General features: G+C 44.5%; 1 long non-coding RNA gene across 2 annotated transcripts; it reads left to right on the forward strand.

Moving 5' to 3' along the window:
* The first annotated feature begins 5988 nt into the window (after positions 1-5988).
* Positions 5989-13800, forward strand: LOC138060974 (uncharacterized). 2 transcript variants are annotated; one of them, XR_011134502.1, is made up of 3 exons: positions 5989-6115; positions 11251-11385; positions 12617-13800. It is a non-coding gene; the product is annotated as an uncharacterized lncRNA (long non-coding RNA). The 2 variants fall into 2 exon arrangements; XR_011134503.1 differs by having other exon boundaries at positions 5989-6110.
* Positions 13801-23745: the final 9945 nt, after the last annotated feature.

The following is a 23745-nucleotide window of genomic DNA, read 5'->3' on the forward strand; positions in this document are numbered from 1 at the left end:
TGTGCAGAATGAAAACAGCTGCTGAAACCTCACTTTTAAAAAATTTTTTGGATTTCCACCAGCTTTACCTGAGGTCCTCCTCCCCATTAAGAATGAATAGCATGTGTGAGGGCTGCCCTTCAAGCTGGTGAGCATAACAGGGGAAGCGACTTGCTTTGGTCTCCACCCGAGGGGTCAGGGAGGCTGAAGGAAGCAGCTGTTCTAGCTATGGCTTTTCATTTCACTCCCCGTGCTGGAAACATAGTCTGTGATTTCCTCTAAGTCCAGCCAAACCCAGGAGTTTGAATGACAAATCCTGCAATGAACAGCAAGTTCATGAAATGTTTTTGCAGCCGTCAGCTTTAACCCCAAGCAAATGATGGCAAGGCAGCTGGAACCGCTTAGTCCAGGGACTGCCCAAACCCCAGCATCCTTTCCTCTTCCAAACTGGAAGACTCACGTTAGCTCTGCTGGTTATGCTGACCGCATGACCAGTTTGTTTTGTCTTGCCATGCTGAGAGTCCTGCCATGCTGTACCGTGTGCAGCACCCCTAAGGCTCCATGGGCAGCACGGTTCCTTTTCTCCCCATCCTCAGAGTGGGTATTCAGTGAACACCAATAGTTGCATCTTCCATTTGTCCTTTGATCAGTGTCATGGTGGTCATGGCTATCATGATGTGGCTGGTCACAACAGCTTGCTGCCCCTCTCTAAAGGCTCACAATCTCTTTTGGTCAGCTCAGATATTTGGCATTATGTGCTGAGATGTATATTTCATTCTGAAAAGTTGCACTGTATAAACACGTAGATTTGCAATTGCATTGTATAGACACCTAGATTTGGAAATGCCTAGATCTGCTTCTGTAGGTGGAGGACAGCAAGACCAGACTGGGATTCATCTCGGGTGCTTGGCCAAATGCAGTATAAAATGTTTACAGGGACACATTGGTACTAAGCTGAGAAGAAATATCAGGTTTTGTGATACCAGTTACCCTGGCACTGATTTTTCCTGCTTGAGTCCCTAGAAGTTTGCCTAGTATGTGATTCAGGACCTAAAGAGACACAAGTAAAACTGACAAAAGCGAATACTTTTCTGTACGTGCACTGTTAGCCTGCAGAACCCAGGATCACTGCTGTAGACTTTTCCACAGCATATTTACTGTCCTTTTGGAAGGAATACACATCCATTTGCTGAGACCATCATCACCTGTAAAGATGTAAAGTGCGTAGAGCTATGCTACTTTGAACCAGCTGATATTCCCTCCTCCTGGAGTTTTGTCCTGTTCACACGATATCTGCAGAGAAAGGATGGAGCTACTGAAGAATCTAGCAAGGGTCTATAAACATCGATGAAGCCCATGCATGCATTTCAGAGAGCAATGTAGAGAGAATAACATTATGCAATACAGTTCTCTCCTACTAAAGTCAGGAAGATTCATGCGCTCTCTGAGTCAGGGTTAAGGAAGGCTACCCAATGCCTCAGAGCAAACCCTGCAAAACATCCTTATTTAAAGATCTTGCCTTTGTATCCTGCTTTCTCTCTTATTTTTTTCTTTTTTTCCTCTCTTTTTTTCTTTCCTCTCCGATTTGTCTCTATTGAGATAAATCACAGAATCACAGAATGGTTGAGGTTGGAAGGGGGACCTCTGGAGATCATCTGGACCAACCCCCCTGCTCAAGCAGGGTCACCTAGAGCACATTAGCCAGGATCGCATCCAGACGGCTTTTGAATATCTCCAAGGAAGGAGACTCCACAAGCTCTCTGGGCAACCTGTTCCAGTGCTCAGTCACCCTCACAGTAAAGAAGTTTTTCGTCATGTTCAGATGGAACTTCCTATGTTACTGAAATCATCAGTAAGTGCAGTCCTGGTTTCACCCACGTAATCTATGCCCTTCATGGCTCCTCTTGGTGAAATGACAATTACGTGGGTGTATCCAGAACAGAGGATTCAGGCCCCTGCTGTGCACTTCAACCAGTTTGCTAATGATGGCCAGCATTTTCAGAGGGGGTTATGATTGTGGGTGCCCAGATGCTAATAAAAGGCCTTGCACAGCTACCTAATGTTCACAGAAATCAAATTCCTTTTCCAGGAACTTCAGCTGTGGCACCAAAGATTAGAACATGGTTTTGAAAAGTTTTGTCCAGGGAGATTTGCAATAAATAATTCATTTGCTTTTCACAGCTGAGACCACAACATATAAGCTTTTACTTATCTATGAGAGAGGAGGAGAGTTTAAAACAAAATACCTTTCCCCAGTTCATGAATAACCACATGAATCTGCTTCAGGGAATATGTAGCTTTGCCTAAGAATTTAATTTGCCAGGAATATGTGAGCAGGACATCACCTCAGCCTGTTCCTCCAGCCCCATGTAGATACATGTGTGAGAACAGAATGGTGGGATGTTGCCTAGAGGTCCATTTGCAGCATTTCTGGATTGTAGGCTTAGTTCTGCCACTATGTTGCTGAAACACCTTATGAAACTCCACTTAATCTCTCTGCTTCTGTAACAGAAGAGTTCGATTATAACTAGAGAGTCCTACATTGAGTCAGTGGCTGTGAAGCTTCATAAATGATGGTCTGCAAAGAGCTCAGAGCACCCAAATGCTGGAGGCATTGAGAGCACTGGCCATGCGGTGCATATTAAGAAAGGCAGAGAAAGAGTTTCCTGTGTTTAATTGTTCATTGGTACAAGCTGAGATGAAGACAGGCAAACTGACTGGAGCTGGGCACTGACCCACAAAAGTGCTGTGGCCTGTGAGGAAATGCTGGGAGCCCTGGGCTGGTTCGTACTGCAGAGGAGACAGGCTGGCTGTGCCCAAATACTTTAAGGGATGTTCTGAGGGAGAGCACACATCAAATGCTCTCATTAGTAAAATGACAGAAAATGCTGTTATGGCTTAAGGCTGCACCAGGGAACATTTAGTATAAATATTAGGAAAAAACTTTATAATTCCAAGAAGAGTTACAGCAACTGGAATGAACTGTCAGGGGACGTTGTGGAATCACTTTTAAGCTTCTAGCTGTCGCTCTGGAAAGATTAAATAAATCCCACTCGATGGCAGTAGCTGGGGTGGTCTGCATGATCCCCGGCACTCCCTTCAGCCTCAAACAATTCTCTGAATGGAAGGAATGGCTTGTTCGTAGAGGCTGCTGCTTGGATAATGCACTGACTGCTCTTTCAATTATACACGGCACTCCAGGGCACGGCCTGTGTTTCTCCCTGTCTTTGGAAAGTGCCCAGCACATATTAGGCAGCACCACAATATAAATAATAACAACCCACAGTCCCCATCTCATAGCAGTGGAACAGCCGCTTTCTTCAGATTTCCTCCTGCACTGTGAGCTGCAAGGCCAGACAGTAGCCCACTCCAGCTGAGCAGTCATTTAAGAGCCAACCTAAGGGCAAAATCCCATGGCTGCAGCACATGATGTGGAGAGTTGGTGTCAGTACAGCTCTGGTAACTCTTCATTCTCTTCCCTTTCCATCTTCTCAAGCAGGCAGCAGCTCTAAGGACCAGACTGCAGTATCCAGCAGTCAATTAATACGTGACCTGGAGGAGGAGCACCTGGCAGATGGTGTGGCAAACAAGGCAGGACGGTCACACATTATGGCAAGCACAAACTTGCTCACCTGGTAGCAATACTGGTGCTGGACTGTCGCAGGTGGTAGAATGGCTGCAGTTGCTGCTGTGGGTGGCAGTGCTGGCTGGCAAAGTAGCCTTGCCTATGAGGTAGCAGATTGTGATTTTGGGCATCTTGCTAATTATCACTGCAGAGCTACTGTAGGTATTCCTACCCTTGTAAAGCTCCCACCTGCTCTGTAAGAGCTCCCCTCCCCAGCAGGCTGAATTGCACTGAATAAATTTGAGTTCCTCTTGCTAAAACACCTCCCTTCCTGCCAGACTGCAGGGTTTTGCAAAGAGTCAGGATAGCATCTGAAGCCAGAGTTTCTTTCGTTCATACCAAGCGGGAATGGAGCAGCCAGCTGAGAACGTGGGAGGGTGCCAAGAAAGAGCATCCCTGGAGTTCCCAGCTCTCTTCTGCAGTTGTTGCAAAGATGGGATGGTGGCTCTTGCAGCACTGCTAAACCCCCTTTGGCCCCATCAGCTTGGATTGACTCCTGTTCCTTTCTTTAGAGGCACTGCTTTTCCTGCAGTAAGCAGTCTTCCAGCATGCTGGTACCCAATTCATGCTACAAAGGAAAGTAAGACTGGTAGCTGATCTTGGTAGGGAAGGAAAGAGAGACTGAGAACACACAGACAGCCCCAGTGACTGCCAGCTACACCTCTTCTGAGTGTAGGCCCTAACAATACTAACGTGCTGTGTCTCCTGTTTATTTTTCAGTCATTTGCAGTAACACTTGAGCAGGAAAAATCCTTTAGGTTCTGAGACATGCAGAAGTGCCTTTGTGGTTACCAAGTGGCTTTGTCAGGTGTTCAGTATGCCACATCTGTCTAGCTGGATTACTCTAACACGTGTTCCCAAACTGGAAAGCTAGCAGGGAACTCTGCATTTTTTTGGCGCTGTACTCCTACTGCAGAGTGTCTGCAGATTTATAGAGCTATAGCAATAGTATTGGCCACAATACAATGCTGGCTACAAGACACGCTTGCGGTGATACGTAAATAAGAACAGCTTCAAGCCAGACAGAACATTCTCAGGGATGTCAATAGAATCTAATTTCCTAGATGTAGGGTGTTACGGCTCCTTACTTTGGTGCCAGCAGATAGTTCTTAAAAATGCAGGTTTACAAAGCTCTGTGCAAAAAGCAATTCCTCCTCCATCCCCTGCAGGGATGAAAAGCTGCATGTAGTGACCTTATCTTCAGCGTGGAGAAGATGAAGATCTTCAAGAGAAGAAAGTGCAGAGACATTAACTGATCTTCCCAGTGACATCAAAATGATGCCTTACCATAACACAAATAAGAGCACAGCAATACCATATTCCCAGCACTATGCTTTGCCCGCTACCTCTGAGTTTCCTCCTGATTTTTCCCTAGCTAATACAGGGCTGCCTCTCTTGACTTTGCAGGTCAAACTACAAACGAGTAGTTACTTTCAGTGGCAGAACACATTTCCTTTTAGTTGTGCCAATAACAGAGAATACTAATTAGAAAAAGGCCAAAGAGCCAAAATTCAGATTTGAATTAAGGTTCACAGCTGATTCAGACTTAAATCCTCCTAGCCCTTACTTCAAGGGTTAGAAATACACAGTGCTTTTCCATCAGAAGGTCCACAGTCAAACTGGAAATAGCATACAGGCTCCTTCTGGTTTCAACTCTAACTTTAAACTGCAAAGCCCCACTTGGGGCTGAAGAGCTATACTGAACTACACTTCTGTAGTCCCCATCGAAGCTCTAGGGAAAGGTCAGAGCACAGCTAATCAGCCCAGGAGACAGGCACCTTGGCAGCCTCGTTAACCTGATGAGGTGCAGCTCTGAAAGGCCATGCCCAGAGAAGCCTCAGTTTCTCCAGTCAAGGCTGTGAAGTTTTCATTTGTGGATTTGGCTTGAAGGTGGAAGTACCAGTAAAGAATGAGAGGTGGCTGTGTTGTGAAGGGTGAGTGATATTAGGAACTTGCAGTGTTTTTTTCTTTTTTTAAACAAAAAGGCAACTACAAGCTATGTCTTAAAAGGGAAAAATACCTCAGAGATTAACCAGGGCCTGATAGCTGACTGTGTTTGTGTGGCTAGTATGTAAAAGGAACTAACCGCCTAGGAAGCGGGTAGCTGTCAATGGTCAGGGCCAGGCTTCTAAAAACTGTCTCTTACTATTGCAACCCACACAGCAGCCCTCTCCTTGAGAGTCAAAGGTGCTGTGGTGCCAAGTTTAGGTTTGTGTTTGTATCGCCTTGCTTTCTGGACCATTTTAATGTGAGACTGCAGCATTACTGGAGTTAATGTGACAGTGACAACTGATAACAGTGTTTGCAGCCGTCAGATAGTGCAAAGTTCCCTGCAAAAAGAAAGGGAACAAACTGTTTTCTGTTTGTGGTAGACTGGGCAAGAAGGAACGGGATTAATTATGTTGCTGGAAGAGAGATTTTGATGAGATTTTAAGGCAGTGAAGTGCCTGGGAGTGCGCAGTGCCTCTAGCATTGCAAAGCTCCAAGGATGGGCGGAGAAGCGTTGGTAAGGTGTGACAAAGGCAGAGCTAATCCTGTAGCGTGGAAATAGGGTGAGAGCTTTTGAGGGGGTTGGTTTTGTTTTGAGGTTGCTTCTAAGCTGGGGGAAGAAGGTGAGCATTTGAAAAGTACTCCTCCTTGGTTTATCTCTGTTGCCACTGGAATCTGTCTATATCTTACTGTTGATGTCAGTGGGAGCAGAGTTAAGCCAGTTCTGCAAATCTCAACCTGACTGGTCACATCAAACGAGCACTCTGATGAGGAAGCTTTTGGCGTGGGGTAACTTTGTTCTCTCTGGAGTAAGGGGGTACAGCCCTGAAGAGCAGATTATTTTCTTGTTAGCCCTTTCCTGTTCTTTCTGTAGTTCTGAAAGATCCTCTGTGACAGATGTTCATGTTCATATCTTGCTCATTAATATTCCTATACAATTCAGAAACGTGTTTCTGCTGCTACAGTACTGCCTGACAGCTTACATTTGCAGTATGTTGAGCCAAGATGCGTAGAAGTCCTGTCTGGCTCCGTTCCTTCCTTATGGCCTGATTCAGAGGGAGGCTAGCTTGGCGGGGGGAGGCAGAGAGAGGAATAATTATGCCAAGACAATGTGTTTGGCAAGCGACTTCTGTCTTCCTCCCATAACAACTACGTGAAATGTTTGTAAGCGAGCAGGAGCTAGTATTTTTTTCCTATTCGGGCATCTTCTTTCCCTGGATCCTTTTCTGCAGCTGGGATTAAGCTGAGTGTGTTTTTCTGCTTCTCATCAGGAGCACCGAAGTTAGGAGTGGTGTTTCCAAAATTAGGTGGGTGTTTTTGAGGGACAGGACTCTGGCTGTAGAAGACCTGATAGAGCACAGCCAGCTGACTCAGATATTCACCTTATGCCAGACAAAGTAGAAATAGCTGAAGCATCTGGATGTTCTTCAGAAGTGTCATCCTCTCGAGCGACAGCTTGGAGCTCAGTTAGGCATGGGGAGCTGTGGGGGGAGGAAAGTCAGAGCACTGCTGTGTGGAGGAGGGGAAACAAAGCAGAAAGTAGGCTCTGCTGGTGGAAGAGGCAAGCTGGAAAAGGGAGGGGGAGAGGTGAATGAACATTTCATTTCATCCTGCCTGGTGTTGGACCTGGCTCATGAGTGTGAAACTTGTATCTGAGCCTCTCCTGTCCTCTGGCACCCAGAGCTGGCTTGGGGCTGTCTGATCTAATTCTGCAACAGTCCTCAGGTTTTCTCTCCCCGGGTTCCCAAGTTTCTCAGGCGAGGCACACAGGCATGTATTAACACTGGGACAACTGCTGCTTGCCAGTCCCAGCTGTGCTGCTCGTTAGCAGAAATCTCTAAACTGCTGACTCCCTCGGATGAGGAAATACTAGTGGTCTGACGACATGACCCCACCTCTGAGTGCCTGGCCAGTCAAGAAATGGAAACATTGCTGCAGCTGAGGCTGCCTTACACTGATCTGTTTGTTTGTTTGGCTTTTCTAACTCCTGGGCAGCACTGTCTGAGCTAGCCTGCGTTTCAGATGAGCCCCAAAGAGGGAGAAAGACCTTGACGATTGATTTCCTTCCAAGCTGACCTGTCTGTTCCAAGAAATAGAAACTTTCCATGCTGTATAAAGCAACTGGCCCTCTGCTTGTTTACAGGGTCTCTTGTATGCAACTTCATGCACTGCATTTTACAGGATGTAAATCAGAAGTGCATAGCAGGCTCTCATCTCTGCAGGCGGGTAGGAGCTGTGTCCCAGCCGTTGCCGTATCCGCCTGCACGAGGAACACCTGATAAGGGTAGCCAAGGCAGAGAGAGAAGTAAAGGGAACATAGCAGGATTAGGTAGTAGTGTAAAGGTAGGGGTTACGCAAATCCCGGTCTTATGAGTGTGCTGTGAGAGCTGGTCTTACTTCACCTGTGTGGTGGACAGAACACGTTTGTGATCCTCCATACCATACATACATGTGATAGGTATATATTAAAGGGTGGGAATGGACGGGGTGGAGGAGAGAAGGGACACAGGAAATGAGGAGAGGGCTAGGTGCAAAGAGAACAGTGGGAGATCATTACTTACAATGCTGTAGCCTGAATCCTACAGTGCCTGCTTGAACTTTGCTGGGGAAAAAAATGTTACTAAAACCAATGTTCCAATAGGCATTTTATCCATGCAAAATGACTGCAGCAGTTTTCCTCTTCAGTTATGAATGCAAACACCAAAATGATGGTACCATCCAGCCTGAAAGAAATTGTCAGGGGCAGGCAGATATTCAAAGGATGGAAAGCCATCTGAACGCCCCCTTGATAAGGGGTACTTCTGCCAGAAACAGTGGTGAGCAGTTAGGTTTTTTGGGAGGGGCAGCAGTTGCTGGACCTCTCTGGCATCTTTTCCGAAGTACAACTAGTTCCTTTTTCACAGTATAAAATGGGATTGAAGACTGCCTGCCCTTGAGGTTGTAGATCACTGGAAATTGGAGAGGTGTGCTTATCTTTGGCCGTAAAATGCTTTTGGCCATTGAACAAACAGTACTGTGGATTAGACGGTTCCTCGTTCTACAGGCCTGGGTGATTATGGGTGCCTAGAGCCTTTCACATCTTGCTGCTGACTTGGAATTAGCATGGGGCAGGAGGAGTTAGAGGTCAGCAGTCTTTGACAGCTGCTTAGTTGCCTGTAGAAATAAAAATGTTGGGCACTGTGCAGTTTCCATGGGGTCATATGTCAGCATCGCAGATCCTCCCATTGCAACTGACACTGCTTGTCTGCATTGGCAGCCTCAGCAGAACGGCTGGGGATGAGGGAAACCTTGAGGGCTAAAGTGCAGGTGTGCTGGCAGGGTGGCATGGCAGAAGGTTAGAGTTGCTTCCCTTGCTGCAGTTATTTCTGTAGAAAGAAGTAATCGGGCTCCTGTGTTGCTATTTTTATGACTCTTGAGTGTGCAGCGTTGCCTGGACTATGAGGAGGCATGTGGCTTGGTTGACTTGTTCCATGTCTACTTCCTGGGGAGTGAAATAAGTAAAACATCCTGGAGCTAAATAAATATAATACGCCAATCCCGAAACACAAGTGGAGGACGCTTTATCTTGTTTTGGGAAGCAAGGTAGCAGTGAATTGTGGCTGCAGATTTAAAAAAAAAAAAAAAAAAAAAGTGGGCAGGTTCAGGTCAGTTTGTAGTAGACAGATAGTGGTAAAGGTGGGAGAGGGAGACTTGCAGTAGGCTCCACAACTCATCCACTTCTACCCGTGTCCATGCAACCTTTCTGAAATACTCCTTTCTTTGCAAAGAGCATGATGTGGATTTGGTGCAATCACGCATTTAATTTTCACATGAAGTTACCAGGGCTTGTGCACAAGTTGGATAAAGTAGCATGCATCACTAATTAAATGAATTAAAAATGTTCTGTCAACTGTATGTAGCAGATGGTGTGTATGGTCTGTTTGGACCTTTGATCTGGAGGTTTCTGCCATGGAGAACTGCAAAGTTGTGATGTTAGAAAGTTGCTGATTTGGTCGTTAACTGTAATATCATTACAAGGGGAAAAATGATGGATGGCAGAAAACCTTGGGGCGTTTGTTGCCTACGGAATGGCACCGTTTTCACAGTGAGAACAGATGCTTTCAAATAGTTGATGTGTGAAAAATTTATTTTCTGCTTTTATTTGCATGAAACTCATGAGGAGAAACCACACTGCTTTGTCTTTCATCAAGATGGGATTTATTTTTTCACTGACATCTCAAATGGCGCCAGGGATGCAATAACAGTTAATTATCTGGAAATGCCTGTATTGTGAGATGCTTGGATTCTCTGGCAGAATTAAGCCATATGGGAATCCAATTTGTAGATTAATTATTATTGCAAGTCCTTAAGCTCCAAACCTGTAAAGGTATAATACATGCTTATATGCTGAGCACTAATATCTGGGCTGGAAGGGAGGGGGACAGTCTTCCAGTGAATAGTAAGATCTCTGTTCACCTCTTTTCCGTTACCTGTCTCTAAAACGTCAAGTGTTTAGTTTGTTGTTTACAACATTGTTTCAGCTGAAAAGACCAGCTACTCCAGAAAATGTCTGAATGTTCTGCTTCAGTGTTTTCAGAACAAAATATTACGGAAATGCAGAAACATCTTGACATTTTTGAAATTTGGTGATGTTGATCTAAATTTAGAACTGAGAACAAATAGCCATTCCTTCCCTCTACTTCCCCCTCCTGCAATCCAATAGGTTTTCAATATGGCATAACAGCCTGCAAAAAGAACTTCTGGAGGAGTCAAATTTCAGTTTTTAAAAAGTCATTAAACAATTTTTGTAGTTTCTCCTGGATAAAGACAAACTGAATTTCCTAGATTTTTTTCAGTTCTGCCATTGGATTGAAAGTTCAGCTATTTGCCCAGCTGTGATCACTTTCAGGTGGAAGTGAAACAGTCAGTAAGTCTTTGCAAGACTTAAATACCGTGCAGGACTACTGTTGTGTGTAGCCCCATTTAACCTGAGTAAGTGTTGAGCTTTTAGCCCGATGGGGGAAGGTTTGTAGGTTAGGAAGAAGGGCTAAAATGTGATTGTTGTTTACAAAAGGCCCCAAATCTGGCATTTCACTTTGCTGTATCACTTTTTATTAGAGACTTGGTCGAAGTTAGTTGGGTTCCAAATACTACTTCTTCGCCCCCCCAATCTGCTGGTTGGAATATAAGTGCTGTATTGAAACAGCTGTCAGCCCTAACAAAATAAATGCCTGGTGCCCCTATTCAAACCACTCTTAATGTGGCTGACTTTGCACCTTTGAGCTCTTTTGTGCCCTATTTTTCAAAAATAAAATCTACTTGCTTTTTTTAAAGCCAAGTACTTACAAGCAACCCTACAATAATAAACCTCTGTATGCGGTAACTGCTAGTCAACAAAGTGCTGTGTGCCCTAGACAAGCTCCATAATAATAAGCCAGTTCATTTGAAAACTGTCAGTGCGGTGAAGGAGTAAAAACATTTCAGGAAGGAAGCAAATAGGTTGCTGGTTTTGACCATAAAGAAACAGTTAGAAACTAACACCTTTAAAAGTAATATAATATGTTTTGGTGCTGCTTGAAAAATGTCAAAAAAGCTTGGGGGGGGGAATGGGGAAGGTCACTGAAATACTGTTTCTCGGTGACTTTTCATTTTCCAGTCATCTCTGTCTTCCTTTAAAGATTCCCAGGGCTTCTCAAGCATTCTGCTGTGAGTACAGTGACTGTGGTTTTAGCTCCAGTGCGACTCATGTGCTTGCTCTAGATGTCTGAGTCCGGTAGAGAGTCATCTCCAAATCATGTCCTGGCTACAGCGGGGTGAGTACACAGTGTAATGGGTCTTGATACCCATCTGCTGTCATGTAACTAAATCTATCCAAGCCCAGACTGCAACACGGAACACAAAGTATGGCCCTGATTTCAAAATGAGGGTCATAATTATTTGTGGTGGAAAGTTCCCATACTATGCAGTTCCTATCCTCGGTGTAAACAATATCTCAAACCTCACCTTTAGGTTTCATTTTATGATGTCAGCAGTGTTGAATCCTTAAAAGTGAGGAGATGCCAAAATCAGACATAGCAGAAGATGCTAAGATCTAACACAGCATTTAGCCTAAATGCTGAACCTGTGGTCGGTTTCAAGCGAAAAGAGTTGCGCTCCACAAAAGTGGGACGGGCTGAGAAGGATGTGCTGTCTGTCACTGACAAAATGCTGTCAAATGCCTCCTGGCACTTGATGCAAGCTGGTGTCAAAACAGACTAAATATTCCGGCTGGAGGGAGAAGGGAACATAGAGAAAAGAATGAAAGGAAAGAGGGGGGAGAAAGTGCCTATCGATTTGGAGCAGGCTTGGTTTTTTTGCTCTTCAGTATGAAATACAGGCTAGCCCTAGTATCTGCTAGCAATAATCTTGACAGAAGTAGTAAGGAGGTGTCTACAGTAGCCTATCACAGCGTTGCCAATATTTGTGTTAGAGAATTGGTTATAGGTCAGCGTAGTTTCACCTCCTTCCATGCCAGCACATTCCTCCGTGGAGCTGAGCGTTGTAACCGCAGCTCTAGCGTGGATTCAGCTGCAATGTTGAGACACCTTCAGCCTTGGGGACCTCATGATCAGAGTGGTCAGGGCAGACTGGGCTGACTAGTAGTGAAAAATGAAGTCTCCCATCAGCTCTCATGCCGAACTGCTACAGATAGCTAGCACGCTGCTGCTGACAAGCCTAGGGTGATGCTCCCTTTGGGTATCACCCTATGGTCCATGTGCCCTTCACGTTCTCTGAAGGGCTGGTGATGCAGAAGATGACAGACTCTGGAGCGGTTTCAGATGCCCTGAGAATCCATTCCTAGGAAAACAGATTTCAAGAGGGAAAAGACCATTTTAAAGCCAATGAAAAGGGAGGAAAAAAATGCCTGTGATGGAAAACAGCTGACCCCAGGTCACGACGTGCTACTTCTCCTGGAAGAGTTCATAGTTAATATTGTGAAGTGCCTGAAGGGAAGGGAGGCAATGCCATACCTCAGAAGCGGTGCTGACTAGCTGTTATTTTCAGGTCTCCCTGACAGAGCCATGATCTCTGCTGGAGCCATGTGTGGGCTGCTCTGCTCCCTCCTGCCTGCACTGTCACACGACAGGAAATTTACTGCTGGAATGTCACTGAGATGCATAAACATGGCAGCGGGAGCCAACTACCCGCTCCTGCCGCCGGGGCGGCCGCTTCCTGCAGACTGGCCCTAGCTCCGCGAGGGAGGAGGTGGTATGTCGCTCCATGCTGCTGCCAACAGAGTTATGGAGAAGTATAACCTTGGCTGCTGCTTTTCTTCCTTAGTTTTCTTTTTTTAACCTGACTGCAGTGTGTCCAGACCGATCTAGGGCTGCGATTCCCAATTCATCTGCTGCAACACGGCTGTCCGACCAAGCGCGTGTTTAATTAAGGCCCATCAAATCCAATTTAAATAGGTTGATCTAAAGGCTGGGTAGTCTAGCCTGCAGACATGAGGCCCGCAAGCCGTGTGTGGTAGGGATGACTCTGTATGTTTTCAGGCTAAATTATAACCACATTACATGCCACATAGCTCTTAAACACTCAAACTTGACTTGGTTTCAGTAAGTTGGAACAGAATGAATAGACCACATCTTTGGGGAGTGTGGGCCAGCCAATGGCTTAAGAAACAAAACAATAAAGAAAAACAAAACATGGGCTAAGAGCTCTAAACTGACTCTGCTTTGCGTCCAAAGACTGGAGCATAATTTGAAGCGACTTGTTCAAAATCCCAGCTTGGTGTGGGTAGCTAAAGCCATTGGGTATTTTGTTTACTTGTCTATAGAACATGTTTCTGTTCATTTCTGGCACTGCACACTGCTTCTTGTTTAAACACGCCTAGGAGGAGAGGCAATGTGAAAACACTCTTTAAATCGATAAAAATAGTCGTAAGATTGAACAAACACTCCAGATCGGAGCAGTCCACCATCTTCAGGATCAAGATATGAATTTTTTGGCTAGCTGTGGATCTGTTCACTTATTTTGGTGATCAGGAAAATGTGCGTGGGTATGTAGGGAAGACGAAAGTCTGGAAGAATCCAGATCTAAGACCACACTCAGTATCATGGACCTGCTTTCATTAGAATCAGAGCTGCTGCTTGGTGGATTAGTTAACTAACAAAAGTATTAATTACTTTTTTTCAGGAAACTTTGGGTGTTGGTGGTGGTGTTTTTATTCTTAACGTAATTTTTCAAGGCTTCTAAATATCAATTGATTTTAAAGGTGGTTTGTTTTTTTCTTTTTTTAAGTAAAAGCAGTTTGAAGGTTTAGAAAATAAGCTGCATCTGATTAATTTTCTCCAAGATACATTTTACTAAAAATTTATCTTTTGGCATTTTTTTTTTTACTGAAGATATATTTTAATGAATATTTTTGATCGATTTATTTGTAGTCACTGCACATACATAACAATTCTAACGTAAACTAAAGATGTATGGTAAAGCTTTTTTCAAAAAATTTCCTAGCGTTTGTAGAGTGAAACTTGAGAACTATGAAACACAGACAACTGCATATATTTTACTAAGCCTAGATGAGGGATGTTATGGAAAGGGTTCTGAAGCTCGGAGGAAAAGGGTCACTTTTTAAACAAACTTGAATTTTTTTTTTTTCTGTAGAACCTATTCTGGCTTTTGCAATTGCTGTGATATTTTCAAATAATTCTATATTTGAGATACTGAGACTTGTTTTGTGTTTTATTCATGCACGCACGCACACACTGAGCTTTGGATGTAAGAGACAGGGAATGCAAAGCACAGGAAAACCAGGAGCAGCGTGAATTAGTCTTGGCAGCCAGAAAGTGCTAAGTACTCCACAATGTTAGTCACCCCCTAGAACTGATGTGAGACTTACAGAACTGGATCCCAAGGTTTTGGATTTGTAAAATTGTTTCTGGTTGTTAACACACAGCAAGGAACTGAGAGATTTAAGTCCCTGTGCCCAAAAGAAACGGGTATGAGCAGGTATTGTGTGTAGTCTGAAGGAATAACACCACAATGGGGATGAAATAAGGAACAAATGAAGAAAAATAAGTCTTATCAATATCTCTTTTGGTGAACGGGCATCAAAAAGCAAAAATAAGCTAGGCGGTTTGATTTCTCCGTAGCCGTGCACTCTGCTTTGGCTTTTGCCTAAATAAAGAGAAAATGTAAGTTCCCTGCATGTAAAGGCCACTTATTCTATGGACAAGAACAACTTTGTCATCTGACAGTTTGAGCTGGAGGGTGTCCAGCCCAATTGGTGCATCTCCTGTGGAGTACAGCACTGCTACAGTACAACGTATTTTGGAAATAACTCTTAATTAACAATGTTCAATGGAGTGGAAGGAAAAATAATTAGAAGATATTTTAACGTTCCCTTTTGAATGTAATCTGTGGGCAGTGATTTTAAGCAACCTGCCGGCTTCAACAATCTCAGAGATGACTCATGCATGGATAAGTTCAAGGGTAGAGATACCATATCAGCACCTGGTACCACTGCTAGTGTGAGGAGCTGATTGCTATGTCTTAGCAAGCATGTGCTTTCTTTCACAGAAGCTGTAACTTATACTTTCAGTTTGTTTTAAACAAGCAGAAGGGAGGCACTTTAGTGTTAGATGCTCCAGTGGTGAAAACTCATGTCTCTAATGATTTAATCTCACTACAGATGTTCCCTCAGTGTGTGATTTGGGCTTTGCAACAGTGCTGGCCTAATTCTAGTGGTGCTTCTGCCCCCACTTAGGTGGGCCAGTGCAGAGCATGCTGTCTGTGTGCACGTGCACACACATATACATGTTTATGTACACTTATACACATGCATGCACATACATATCTTCTTAGGTTTGTAGCCAGGCTTTGGATAAAACCAAAGGCTTTGTCCTGGAGCAGTCATTCCAGGTAGTTCAAATTGTTCTATGTGTGCTGGGGAAAGAAAGGCAAGCCAAGAAAATATCCATGCAGTATAGCGATCAAGGGAGGATACTTAGCCATAATATCTAGAGATAAATCCAACTTTATCTTCCTGTACCCAGGCTCTGCTTCTAGAAGCAACTGACTCTTCACTTACGTGGAGTAGCTATAGGAGGCTCTTACTGTAATTTGAAGTGCTGCACAGTCTCGTGCCACGTATCAGCAGTACGCTTTCCTCTCATCCTTTTTATGTGGACTGAGCAGCTTTGGTTTATCCTGATTTGGTGAGTGTTGGCTCTCCCTTGGCTTTGTGCCCCTGCTAAAAGAAATTCTGCAGGTGTAACGAAACTGTTTGGCAGGGCCTGTGTGGATGGGTGCTGTGCACCCATGCTATACAGAAGCATGAATGTGCACAAGGGGAGATGCTCTCATCATGAAATAGTGTCAAAGACAAGATAAGGCTGGCTTATTTGTGGCTGGCTGCTAGTGCAGACATATCACCTATAACCATCATGAGACCTCATCCTGGGCGATGCTAAGTTCTGCTGAGTTTTGGCCTTTAATGCATGCAAGCCCTTTTTCCCTTTAGCTTTATTAATACATCTCATTTCACAGTGGCAGCCAGATAATAAAGGCATAGTCTTGTGTGCTGTTGCTGGATGTTTGAAGTCACTCAATGTCTGCTGTCGTATTTTAGTTATTACATTAGTTACTGCTTTGCAGAACTGCTCAGAATTGTGTGGCCTGACGTGGCTGCCTAAAACTGAGTTGTACTTAGTCCCCTGGGCATCGTGGTCTGTCACATGGGAGACCATGTGGGCTGTCGATTGTTTGGTGTGTAGTATGCAACACTGTGCAGTTACAGAAATAGGTTAGTTCATCTGCCTGTAGTACTTATGCTAGCTTTCTTCCATCTCTAATGCAATAACTTTGGATAGCTACATCTGTACAAATCCAAAATGTCAAGAGTGTATTTTAGGTGTTAAATGTAAGATGCCTCTTGATTTGGAGAATCTGAAAGGAGAGAAAAAGGAACGCATGCAATCTCTGTCGAGTTTAGTCACAATTTTAAGCACCTCAGCAATTTGTTTAGGAAGCAACTTGGGAAGCCACAATGTTTCCTTGGGGAACTGCTGCTCCTGCCCTCTGCTACAGCAGCCCTTAATACCTCCATAGCATTAACGCCCCTGTCTGTCCTCTCAGATGAGTGTTAATGTGGTAATGCTGATGCATCCAATGCTGGCCAAATATTGGTGATGTGGAGGAAAGGAGACTTGGGAAATGTGGGAATAAGATGGGGTGGGGGGGATCAAGCCATGTTTTCTATGGAAAGATGATCAACTGGGGCTGCTAGAAGCAACCAGGGAAGAGGGGAAAAGAGGGAAGGAATAATTTACAGATGTGGCTCCTCTGTTCGTAGGAGCTAATTGTTGCTTGGTCAGAGACAGCTTTGGAAATAGAAATCTGCTCCTTGACCTAGGTCTTAGCAGCCCAAAGCTCAGGATTGCTTTCAAGTATGTAGCAAGCGTAATCGGATATGTAGATATATATTTGCTTTTTGTGTCTTTGCTGTGAGGAAAGGTCAGGAAGGAACTGCCAGCTAGTGATTCTGCAAATGGCACCAAACACTGCTGAGAAGCTCTTGTTATTAGTATCTGGCTGGCAGGGAGGTGGCTTTGCAGTGACCCATGGCTTGTGTGCGCTGCCATGTTTCTGCTGTCAGAGACGCATACTAGAGGCTATGTCTAAAGGTTTCCGAGAGGACTTTGTTGTTGGAGTGCTTGAATGCAGTCCCACTGACATCTGTTACGCTTTTGCCAAGGCAGAAGATGGCTTACCTTTAGCCAGGCAAGCCTATAACTCATTCCACTCCACCTGCTCTGTTTGAGCAGAAAGTGACTAGTAACCTTAATAACTCTGGAAGAACCAGCCAGTGGGGGAACTAAGTTACTGGAAGTATATATGACCTCAGCTTTCTCTTCTTTTCTGGAGACAAAAGATAAAATTTGCCTGAGTCAGCACTGTGGACTGCATACACAAGTGTAAAGACTTTCTCTTGGAAGAAGTGCAGTTTTGTGCATAAGGCTCTTCTCTAGTAACCAGGAGATCTAGGTTAATTTCTAGGCTCTGATATTAGTCTCTTGAGAAAACTAGAGACTCTTTTCCTGCTTTAGCTAGCAATCTTTTACTTGTCCCATTCTCCCTCCCTCCCTCCCTCTGCCTCTGTTTAAGCTGTAAGCATTCGAGGCACGAATTGTCCACATGATGTGTTTGTGTAACACACTGGCCTGTGGTTACATGTCCACATCTGTGCCTCATCTGCAGAGGATATTGGTCTCTTATAGCTCCCAGCTGCCTGGCCTGGCTTTCCACCTCAAGCTGCAGAGAATCCTGCTTTTATTGCTCTGCTGGTCCCTGTTTCAACTCTGTTATTTGCCAAGATGGCATCTGTCACATTTGTACAGAGCCGAGCAAAACTGGCGCCGATGTTGGTGAGGAGTGCTATAGCGATAGAAATAATAAGAGGAAAGTGGGAATCAGGACTGTGAGGCTTAGCCTTCTATGTTGGTCACTGGTGGAAGACTGCATTGTCTGCTCTGCAAGCGATGTTTTTCCAGCATCCTTTACTACCTTTTTATTCCCTCCTTATCACTGTTACACTATATTTATAGGAACTCCCTCCCCTTGTCTCCAGTGCTTCCAGACATCGGCTCATCCCTGGCCCCTTCTGAGAGGCAGCTCCCTTTATGCTTGCTCTCTCAGGCTTACTGTTGCAACAGAGCAGAACGACGGTGTTGGTTTTCTCACTGGGAGTGACTCAGTAAAGGGGATTTATATTGTGGCCAGGCGCCAGGGAAGAAAACACGCTGTCAATGTATGTTAGTGCAGTGCCAAGCCCTTCCTGGGCACAGTAACTTTCCTCTCTTAAGCTTCTGCATGCCAGGGAGGGAAGATGGGCTGAATGGGGGAGGAGAAGGCAAATGGCAGCAGCTTGCGCTAAAAGCTGACCTGGCAAACTCTGATCAACTACGTGCTCTTCTGCTGGCAGTAGGAAGGTATTTCTCCAGAAAACAAATAAAGGTCTCTATTGTTGTCTGGCAATTGTTCTCATCTCACCTCATGCATGCTCTGCCTGCAGATTTCATCACAGGTGCCTTCATTTTCTCTCTCACATGCCCTTGCAGGGTTCTGGAGGTCATTTAGTCAGATGGAAGATGGGATACGTTAACCAGATGAGGAGAAGAAAGGCTATTGTACAGTGAAGTGAGTCGGGCTGTTTCACCCAGTCTAGATCTGTGCACCCATGACACAGCTCTTGGTACTCCTGAGTAGATAGGAATAGTGTGAAGAATGTGAAGGCTGGTGTCATACAGAAAAGTGATCTGCAAGGCAAATGAGGGATGGGAATTTTGGTCAGTGCTAGAAGCAGATTTCCACCCCTCCTGTCTGCGAGTGCTCCTTTCAGAGTAGATTGACTTCCCTGCTGATGGGAATGGGGTCATGTTGTCCTTCTGCCTCTGTGTCTATTGAAATGCAAGGCCTGGAGCTGCGCTGTATGCAGAGTGGCTAATGCTGCGGGTATCATATATGGTCCTACGGAGCAAAAGAGCTGCCTCTCCTCTCTAGTATAGGCCCTGTCATCTCCTGTGACAATGTTACAGCTTTCAGCGTGGACGCAGGAGTAGGCTGAAGGGCTCTTAATTATGTTCTCAGTGTTGTATAAAATGGCATAGCTCCTTACTGAGAGTCGTGTATTTCAGGAACCAGGTAATTCATCATAGTGCCACCTGCCACCATGATGTGGACACTTCATCTGAGCTGCTGAAGAATCTGTAAGTTCATGTTTGTTAAGGGAAACATAACTGGGTTTAACCAATATGTGTTTTTTCTTGAGGTTAGTCCATTCATATTGAGCCAGCTGGAGTTCAGTGTTCATTCAGGGCCAAATTTGGATACTCTTCTGAACACTGTTTACCACCTTGCATACCCAGGTGTCCCTGTAACGGCAAAGGAGTGATCTGCATGAGCAAAGGGTCAGATTTTGGCAACTGGTGTCTGAGTAGCTGAGCCATGCTGGGAGAGAAGCAGGGGAGAAGGACGAGGATGTCCATAAATGCCTTATGACCCACATAGGCAGCAAAAGTGTGGGTCTTTTCTCAGCCTGGGTGTTATTCTCACCTGTGCCATGGATATGTATGATGCTGAGCCCATCTATAAACCTCCGCTTGTGCACCTTGGAGGAAGATGTTCTAACATTTACCAGCTTCAGGAATGAGGAAGCTTAATTATATGTTTTCAAAGCTCTTAGAAATCCCCAGGAGGGAAAGAGCCGCGTACATTCCTATGCACGGAGTACCTTGGCAGGAGAGCATGCGTGTGAAATGTTTGGTCTGCTTAGATGTAAAGCAAGTGTAATTACAGGTAGTCTGTTGTATTCAGCAAATACAGACGAGCAGAAAAGGGAAATGATTCTGGTACCAACAAATTTTAGTGCTGTAGACTCTGAGCTGCTAATAGCATCCACGTAACTGACTGAGAGCTGGAGAGAGCATGATGATTTGGCCACAACCACAAAGTTGTGTAGACCCTTCTGCAAGAATTGCAGTGGTAGGGATGTGGTAGCCTGCCAGGTTTGTATGTGGTGGGAAGTCCTATGAGTGAGACATGGGCAGACCAGCACAAAGCCAGCTGGCTGGTGACATGAATGGGACTGAAGGAACAAAAGAAGCCATATGTAAGCACTCCAAAGCTTATAGATCAGGAGAAGAATAACAATTGCAAATAGCAAATTCTCTGTTGTTTCATGCAGCTGTGGATACTGGTCTCTGAAACCAGTCCATGAGACGAAAGTGTGTGAGAAACAAGGGCTTTCCAAAGCTACTCTCCAACTCATGCGGAGAGGAAATGCAGTGTGTTTGAGAAGCTGGCTGAAGGAAATGTTCTTAGCTCTTTCCTGCCTTTTCCCCCAGTGGCTTCTTTCCTTAATGTCCAAGTCTTTAAGTAAAACTTAAGTTCTAATGCAACAAAAATATAGTTCCTCTCTATTTTTAGCAATTACATAGACTGCATAAACAAGTCAAATAAACAGTGAATGACTGTGGTCAGGGAGCTCAAACAGACTTTGGATCTCAAGCAGAAATAGATGTGGGCTTACCCACCCAAGAGCCCATAGAGCACATTTCTTTCACTCTTTTCTCTTTTCCTGGAACTATTATGATTTCAGGATTTTGGGATCATGTATAAATAGATCTGGCCAGCAGACCTGGCCAGAGGTTTGGAAAGATTGTTCCAAGCACTTTTTGAAGAATAACTTTAAAATCAATAAAACTTCTAATGTTTAATAACTAAAACACTATGGAGTGATTTTTTTTTTTCCTCCTTGAGTTTCCCAAACCTTAAGATAAGGTCCAGTAGTTATTGGGACACTCAGTCCCACTCTGTGAGGAGAAGAGAGAGTCTAAAGTGAACCTTGAGGGATGAACAATTTGAACAACAGCAGTAAGATGATAAAATGAGGCAAAAGCAATATGTAAGTTGGCTTTTGGCAAGATATTTCCTAACTGCTGGTCTGTAACTCTGGGCTTCAGTGCTTGAGGCATTTAAAGCCATATTGCCAAAGCTTTGGGGAACAGGCAAATACTGCACTGAGTTCAGAGGGAGGATAAACACTACAGGAGGCAAGATAGATTTTTCTATTTCTAGATTAGCTTCATCCTTGGGCTGGCTTTCTGGTATAGCTTTTGTCAATCACAACAAAAGGTTGAGGTGACAGCGGTGCTCACCAGCCAGGAGAGCTTTTGTCTTACCTGATAAATTTTTGAGGGCATTAGACGCTTCATTCCTCTCAACTACAGGTCCTACCTCAACAGGGATGCTAATCTTCAGGGATTAGAAAAGTATGCACTAAATAAAGGTTCCTGTGCTGGCTGCCAAAAATATAATAAAGAATAGGCTAGAAAGTCAGGGAAGATGCTTCAGTGTTTTTTCTTTTAGTTGATACCAGAAGGGCTGGATTTGCCGTGGGACCTAGGCACTGCAGTGCTAAGCATATTCCACAGATGCTGGAAAGCTGGAATTGAGCCCTGACCCTGCTTTCCCACATCCTGCAGTATGCTCTCACCCACAAAATTATTGGTTGAAATGAGAGCAGAAGCCAGGCAGTGTTCTGACTCTTGTCCCTCTGGCTGGGGCTTTTGTGGCAGGCCCAGTTCAGGACGGTTTTCACAATATCTGGCAGATGAAGTTTTACAGGTGAGGTTCTCGGGCAAACCCCTGCTTTTTATGTTTTACAAGATCCTCTAGGGCTTCTTGGTAGGTCTGTGGCGTCAAGATTTAAAGCATATGTGATGGTCAGCAGAAACTTGGGCACCAGAACAGTTTGTAGGCATAAGCAGACACATGATTTTAGGCAGCAACTGAGACTGAGTGGGCCTCTGAGCTTGGAGCAGGCGGTGAGTTACAAGCTCAACTGACCCCTAGATGAGGAGGAGACTATTTATACATATGCAATGAAAGAGAATAGACTGTACTGTATGTAACAGCTTTACAAAGCATTTCAGATATAAATATATTCATTCCATTAGGTCCTTCCTTCCCAGATGACAGCTCCCTGATGAAAGCTGTGTTCACGGCAGGGTCTATAGATCAAAGTCATATACAGAAAGGTTAGGTCAAGGTTGCATTTGTAGAGAGAGTTCCTTGCTCAGACACATTCAGGAAGGCTAAATCAGATCAAGACTTACTTTCTTTGACTAATGTTCAGCAATACCTGGGGAGGTATTGCATGTGTGCATGCATTGAATTGTCAGAGAATGGTAGTGATACTAAAAGCACCTATCTCTTGCTACAAATATCCCTGCTCGGACTTAGCTGAGGGGGTCCACTGGTAGAGGGGACTTAGTTCACTAAGGTTCACCTAGTATTTTCAGTTTCATCTGGCCAGCTGATACAGGTTCCCACAAATGCAGACTCATCCTGAATGGCAGACCAGCTTCTTTAAAGATGATCTACTGGTAAGAAAGCAGTTGGCTCCTTTAACTAGGTAGTTGTTGGCATGCAAAGGCCTCATCAAATGAGGATTGTCTTCTGCTTCTCTGACCCCAGTATTCAGAAGAGTGTTGGGAGGAAACTTGCATGCCATGCAGTGAGCTCTGACTGACACATGTTCCCTAAGGGGACCCTTAGTGATTGCCATGGAAGGGCACTTTTTTTTTTTTTTTTTTTTTAAAAACCCTAGATCAGGGAATACCTTTCTCAACTGGCTTTTAGCTGAAAGTACTAGCAGTGAGAATGGTGTCATCAGCTTTGGCCAGCAGCACCCACTTCTGGCACCCTTGGGTTCAGAGCAGCTGTGTTGCTACAGCATTGATACTCTCTAGAGGGCATTGGTCACGCACACATGCACACACGGTTGTGTACATTCACACACGTGCACCCATGCATGGGGAGACTAGGCATGGACTTCCATGTTTTACAGTGGTCAGCAGGAAGTGAAAAAAGATGGGTTTGGTGGATTATGTGTGATGAAAGGTGCAAGGCAATCTGAATTTAAGCTTTATGTGCAATACTAAAAGTATGAGTCCCTGGGACCTCCAGGCACCCTCCAAAAAATAAATTGTAAATCCAGTTAACCACATCTGGTGACGTGGCTCCATTAGAGCAGAAGGTAAGCTTTTCAAACCCTTACCGGTTACTTTTGCAGTGTGGGGGGGATGTTAGTTGGCTAGCTGTCTTCTGCATGCTCTTGTTTGTTAGGTAGAGAAAAGAATCCAGGGTGACAAGTACAGAGAACTGTTGAGTCCTGCTATGAAGGGACATCTCTTCTAACTAAATTACTTAGTCATAAGGAGATGACAGGTCCCTCAGGAACTCAGATCCCAAATTATTAAACAACTTTTGCAGACCTTGATATGCACTTGATGAATATTAATAAAATCCTGAGTAGGTTTAACTTCCCGATGACAGAAGGATCCTGAGTAGCATCATGATGTATTTATACAGCACCAATATAAACAGTATTTTCCAGTGAGCTTCACCACTTGAGCCAGAAATGTTTTGGAAACAAAAGTTGAAGCATCCAGAAACATCCTCTTGTTCATTTGAAACCTGCCATTAGTCACTTCACATCAGTGCTATATAAATATCCTGTGGGCATAATGTTGAAGGACAGCTTGATGCCAGTGTCCCTGACTGCTGCTACAAGCTACTGACTTGGAGAACTGCTCATTTGGGTCAGCCAGTTTCCCCACAGCCTA

The sequence above is a fragment of the Struthio camelus genome, chromosome 14 (genome assembly GCF_040807025.1).
Source record: "Struthio camelus isolate bStrCam1 chromosome 14, bStrCam1.hap1, whole genome shotgun sequence".
NCBI lineage: Eukaryota > Metazoa > Chordata > Aves > Struthioniformes > Struthionidae > Struthio > Struthio camelus.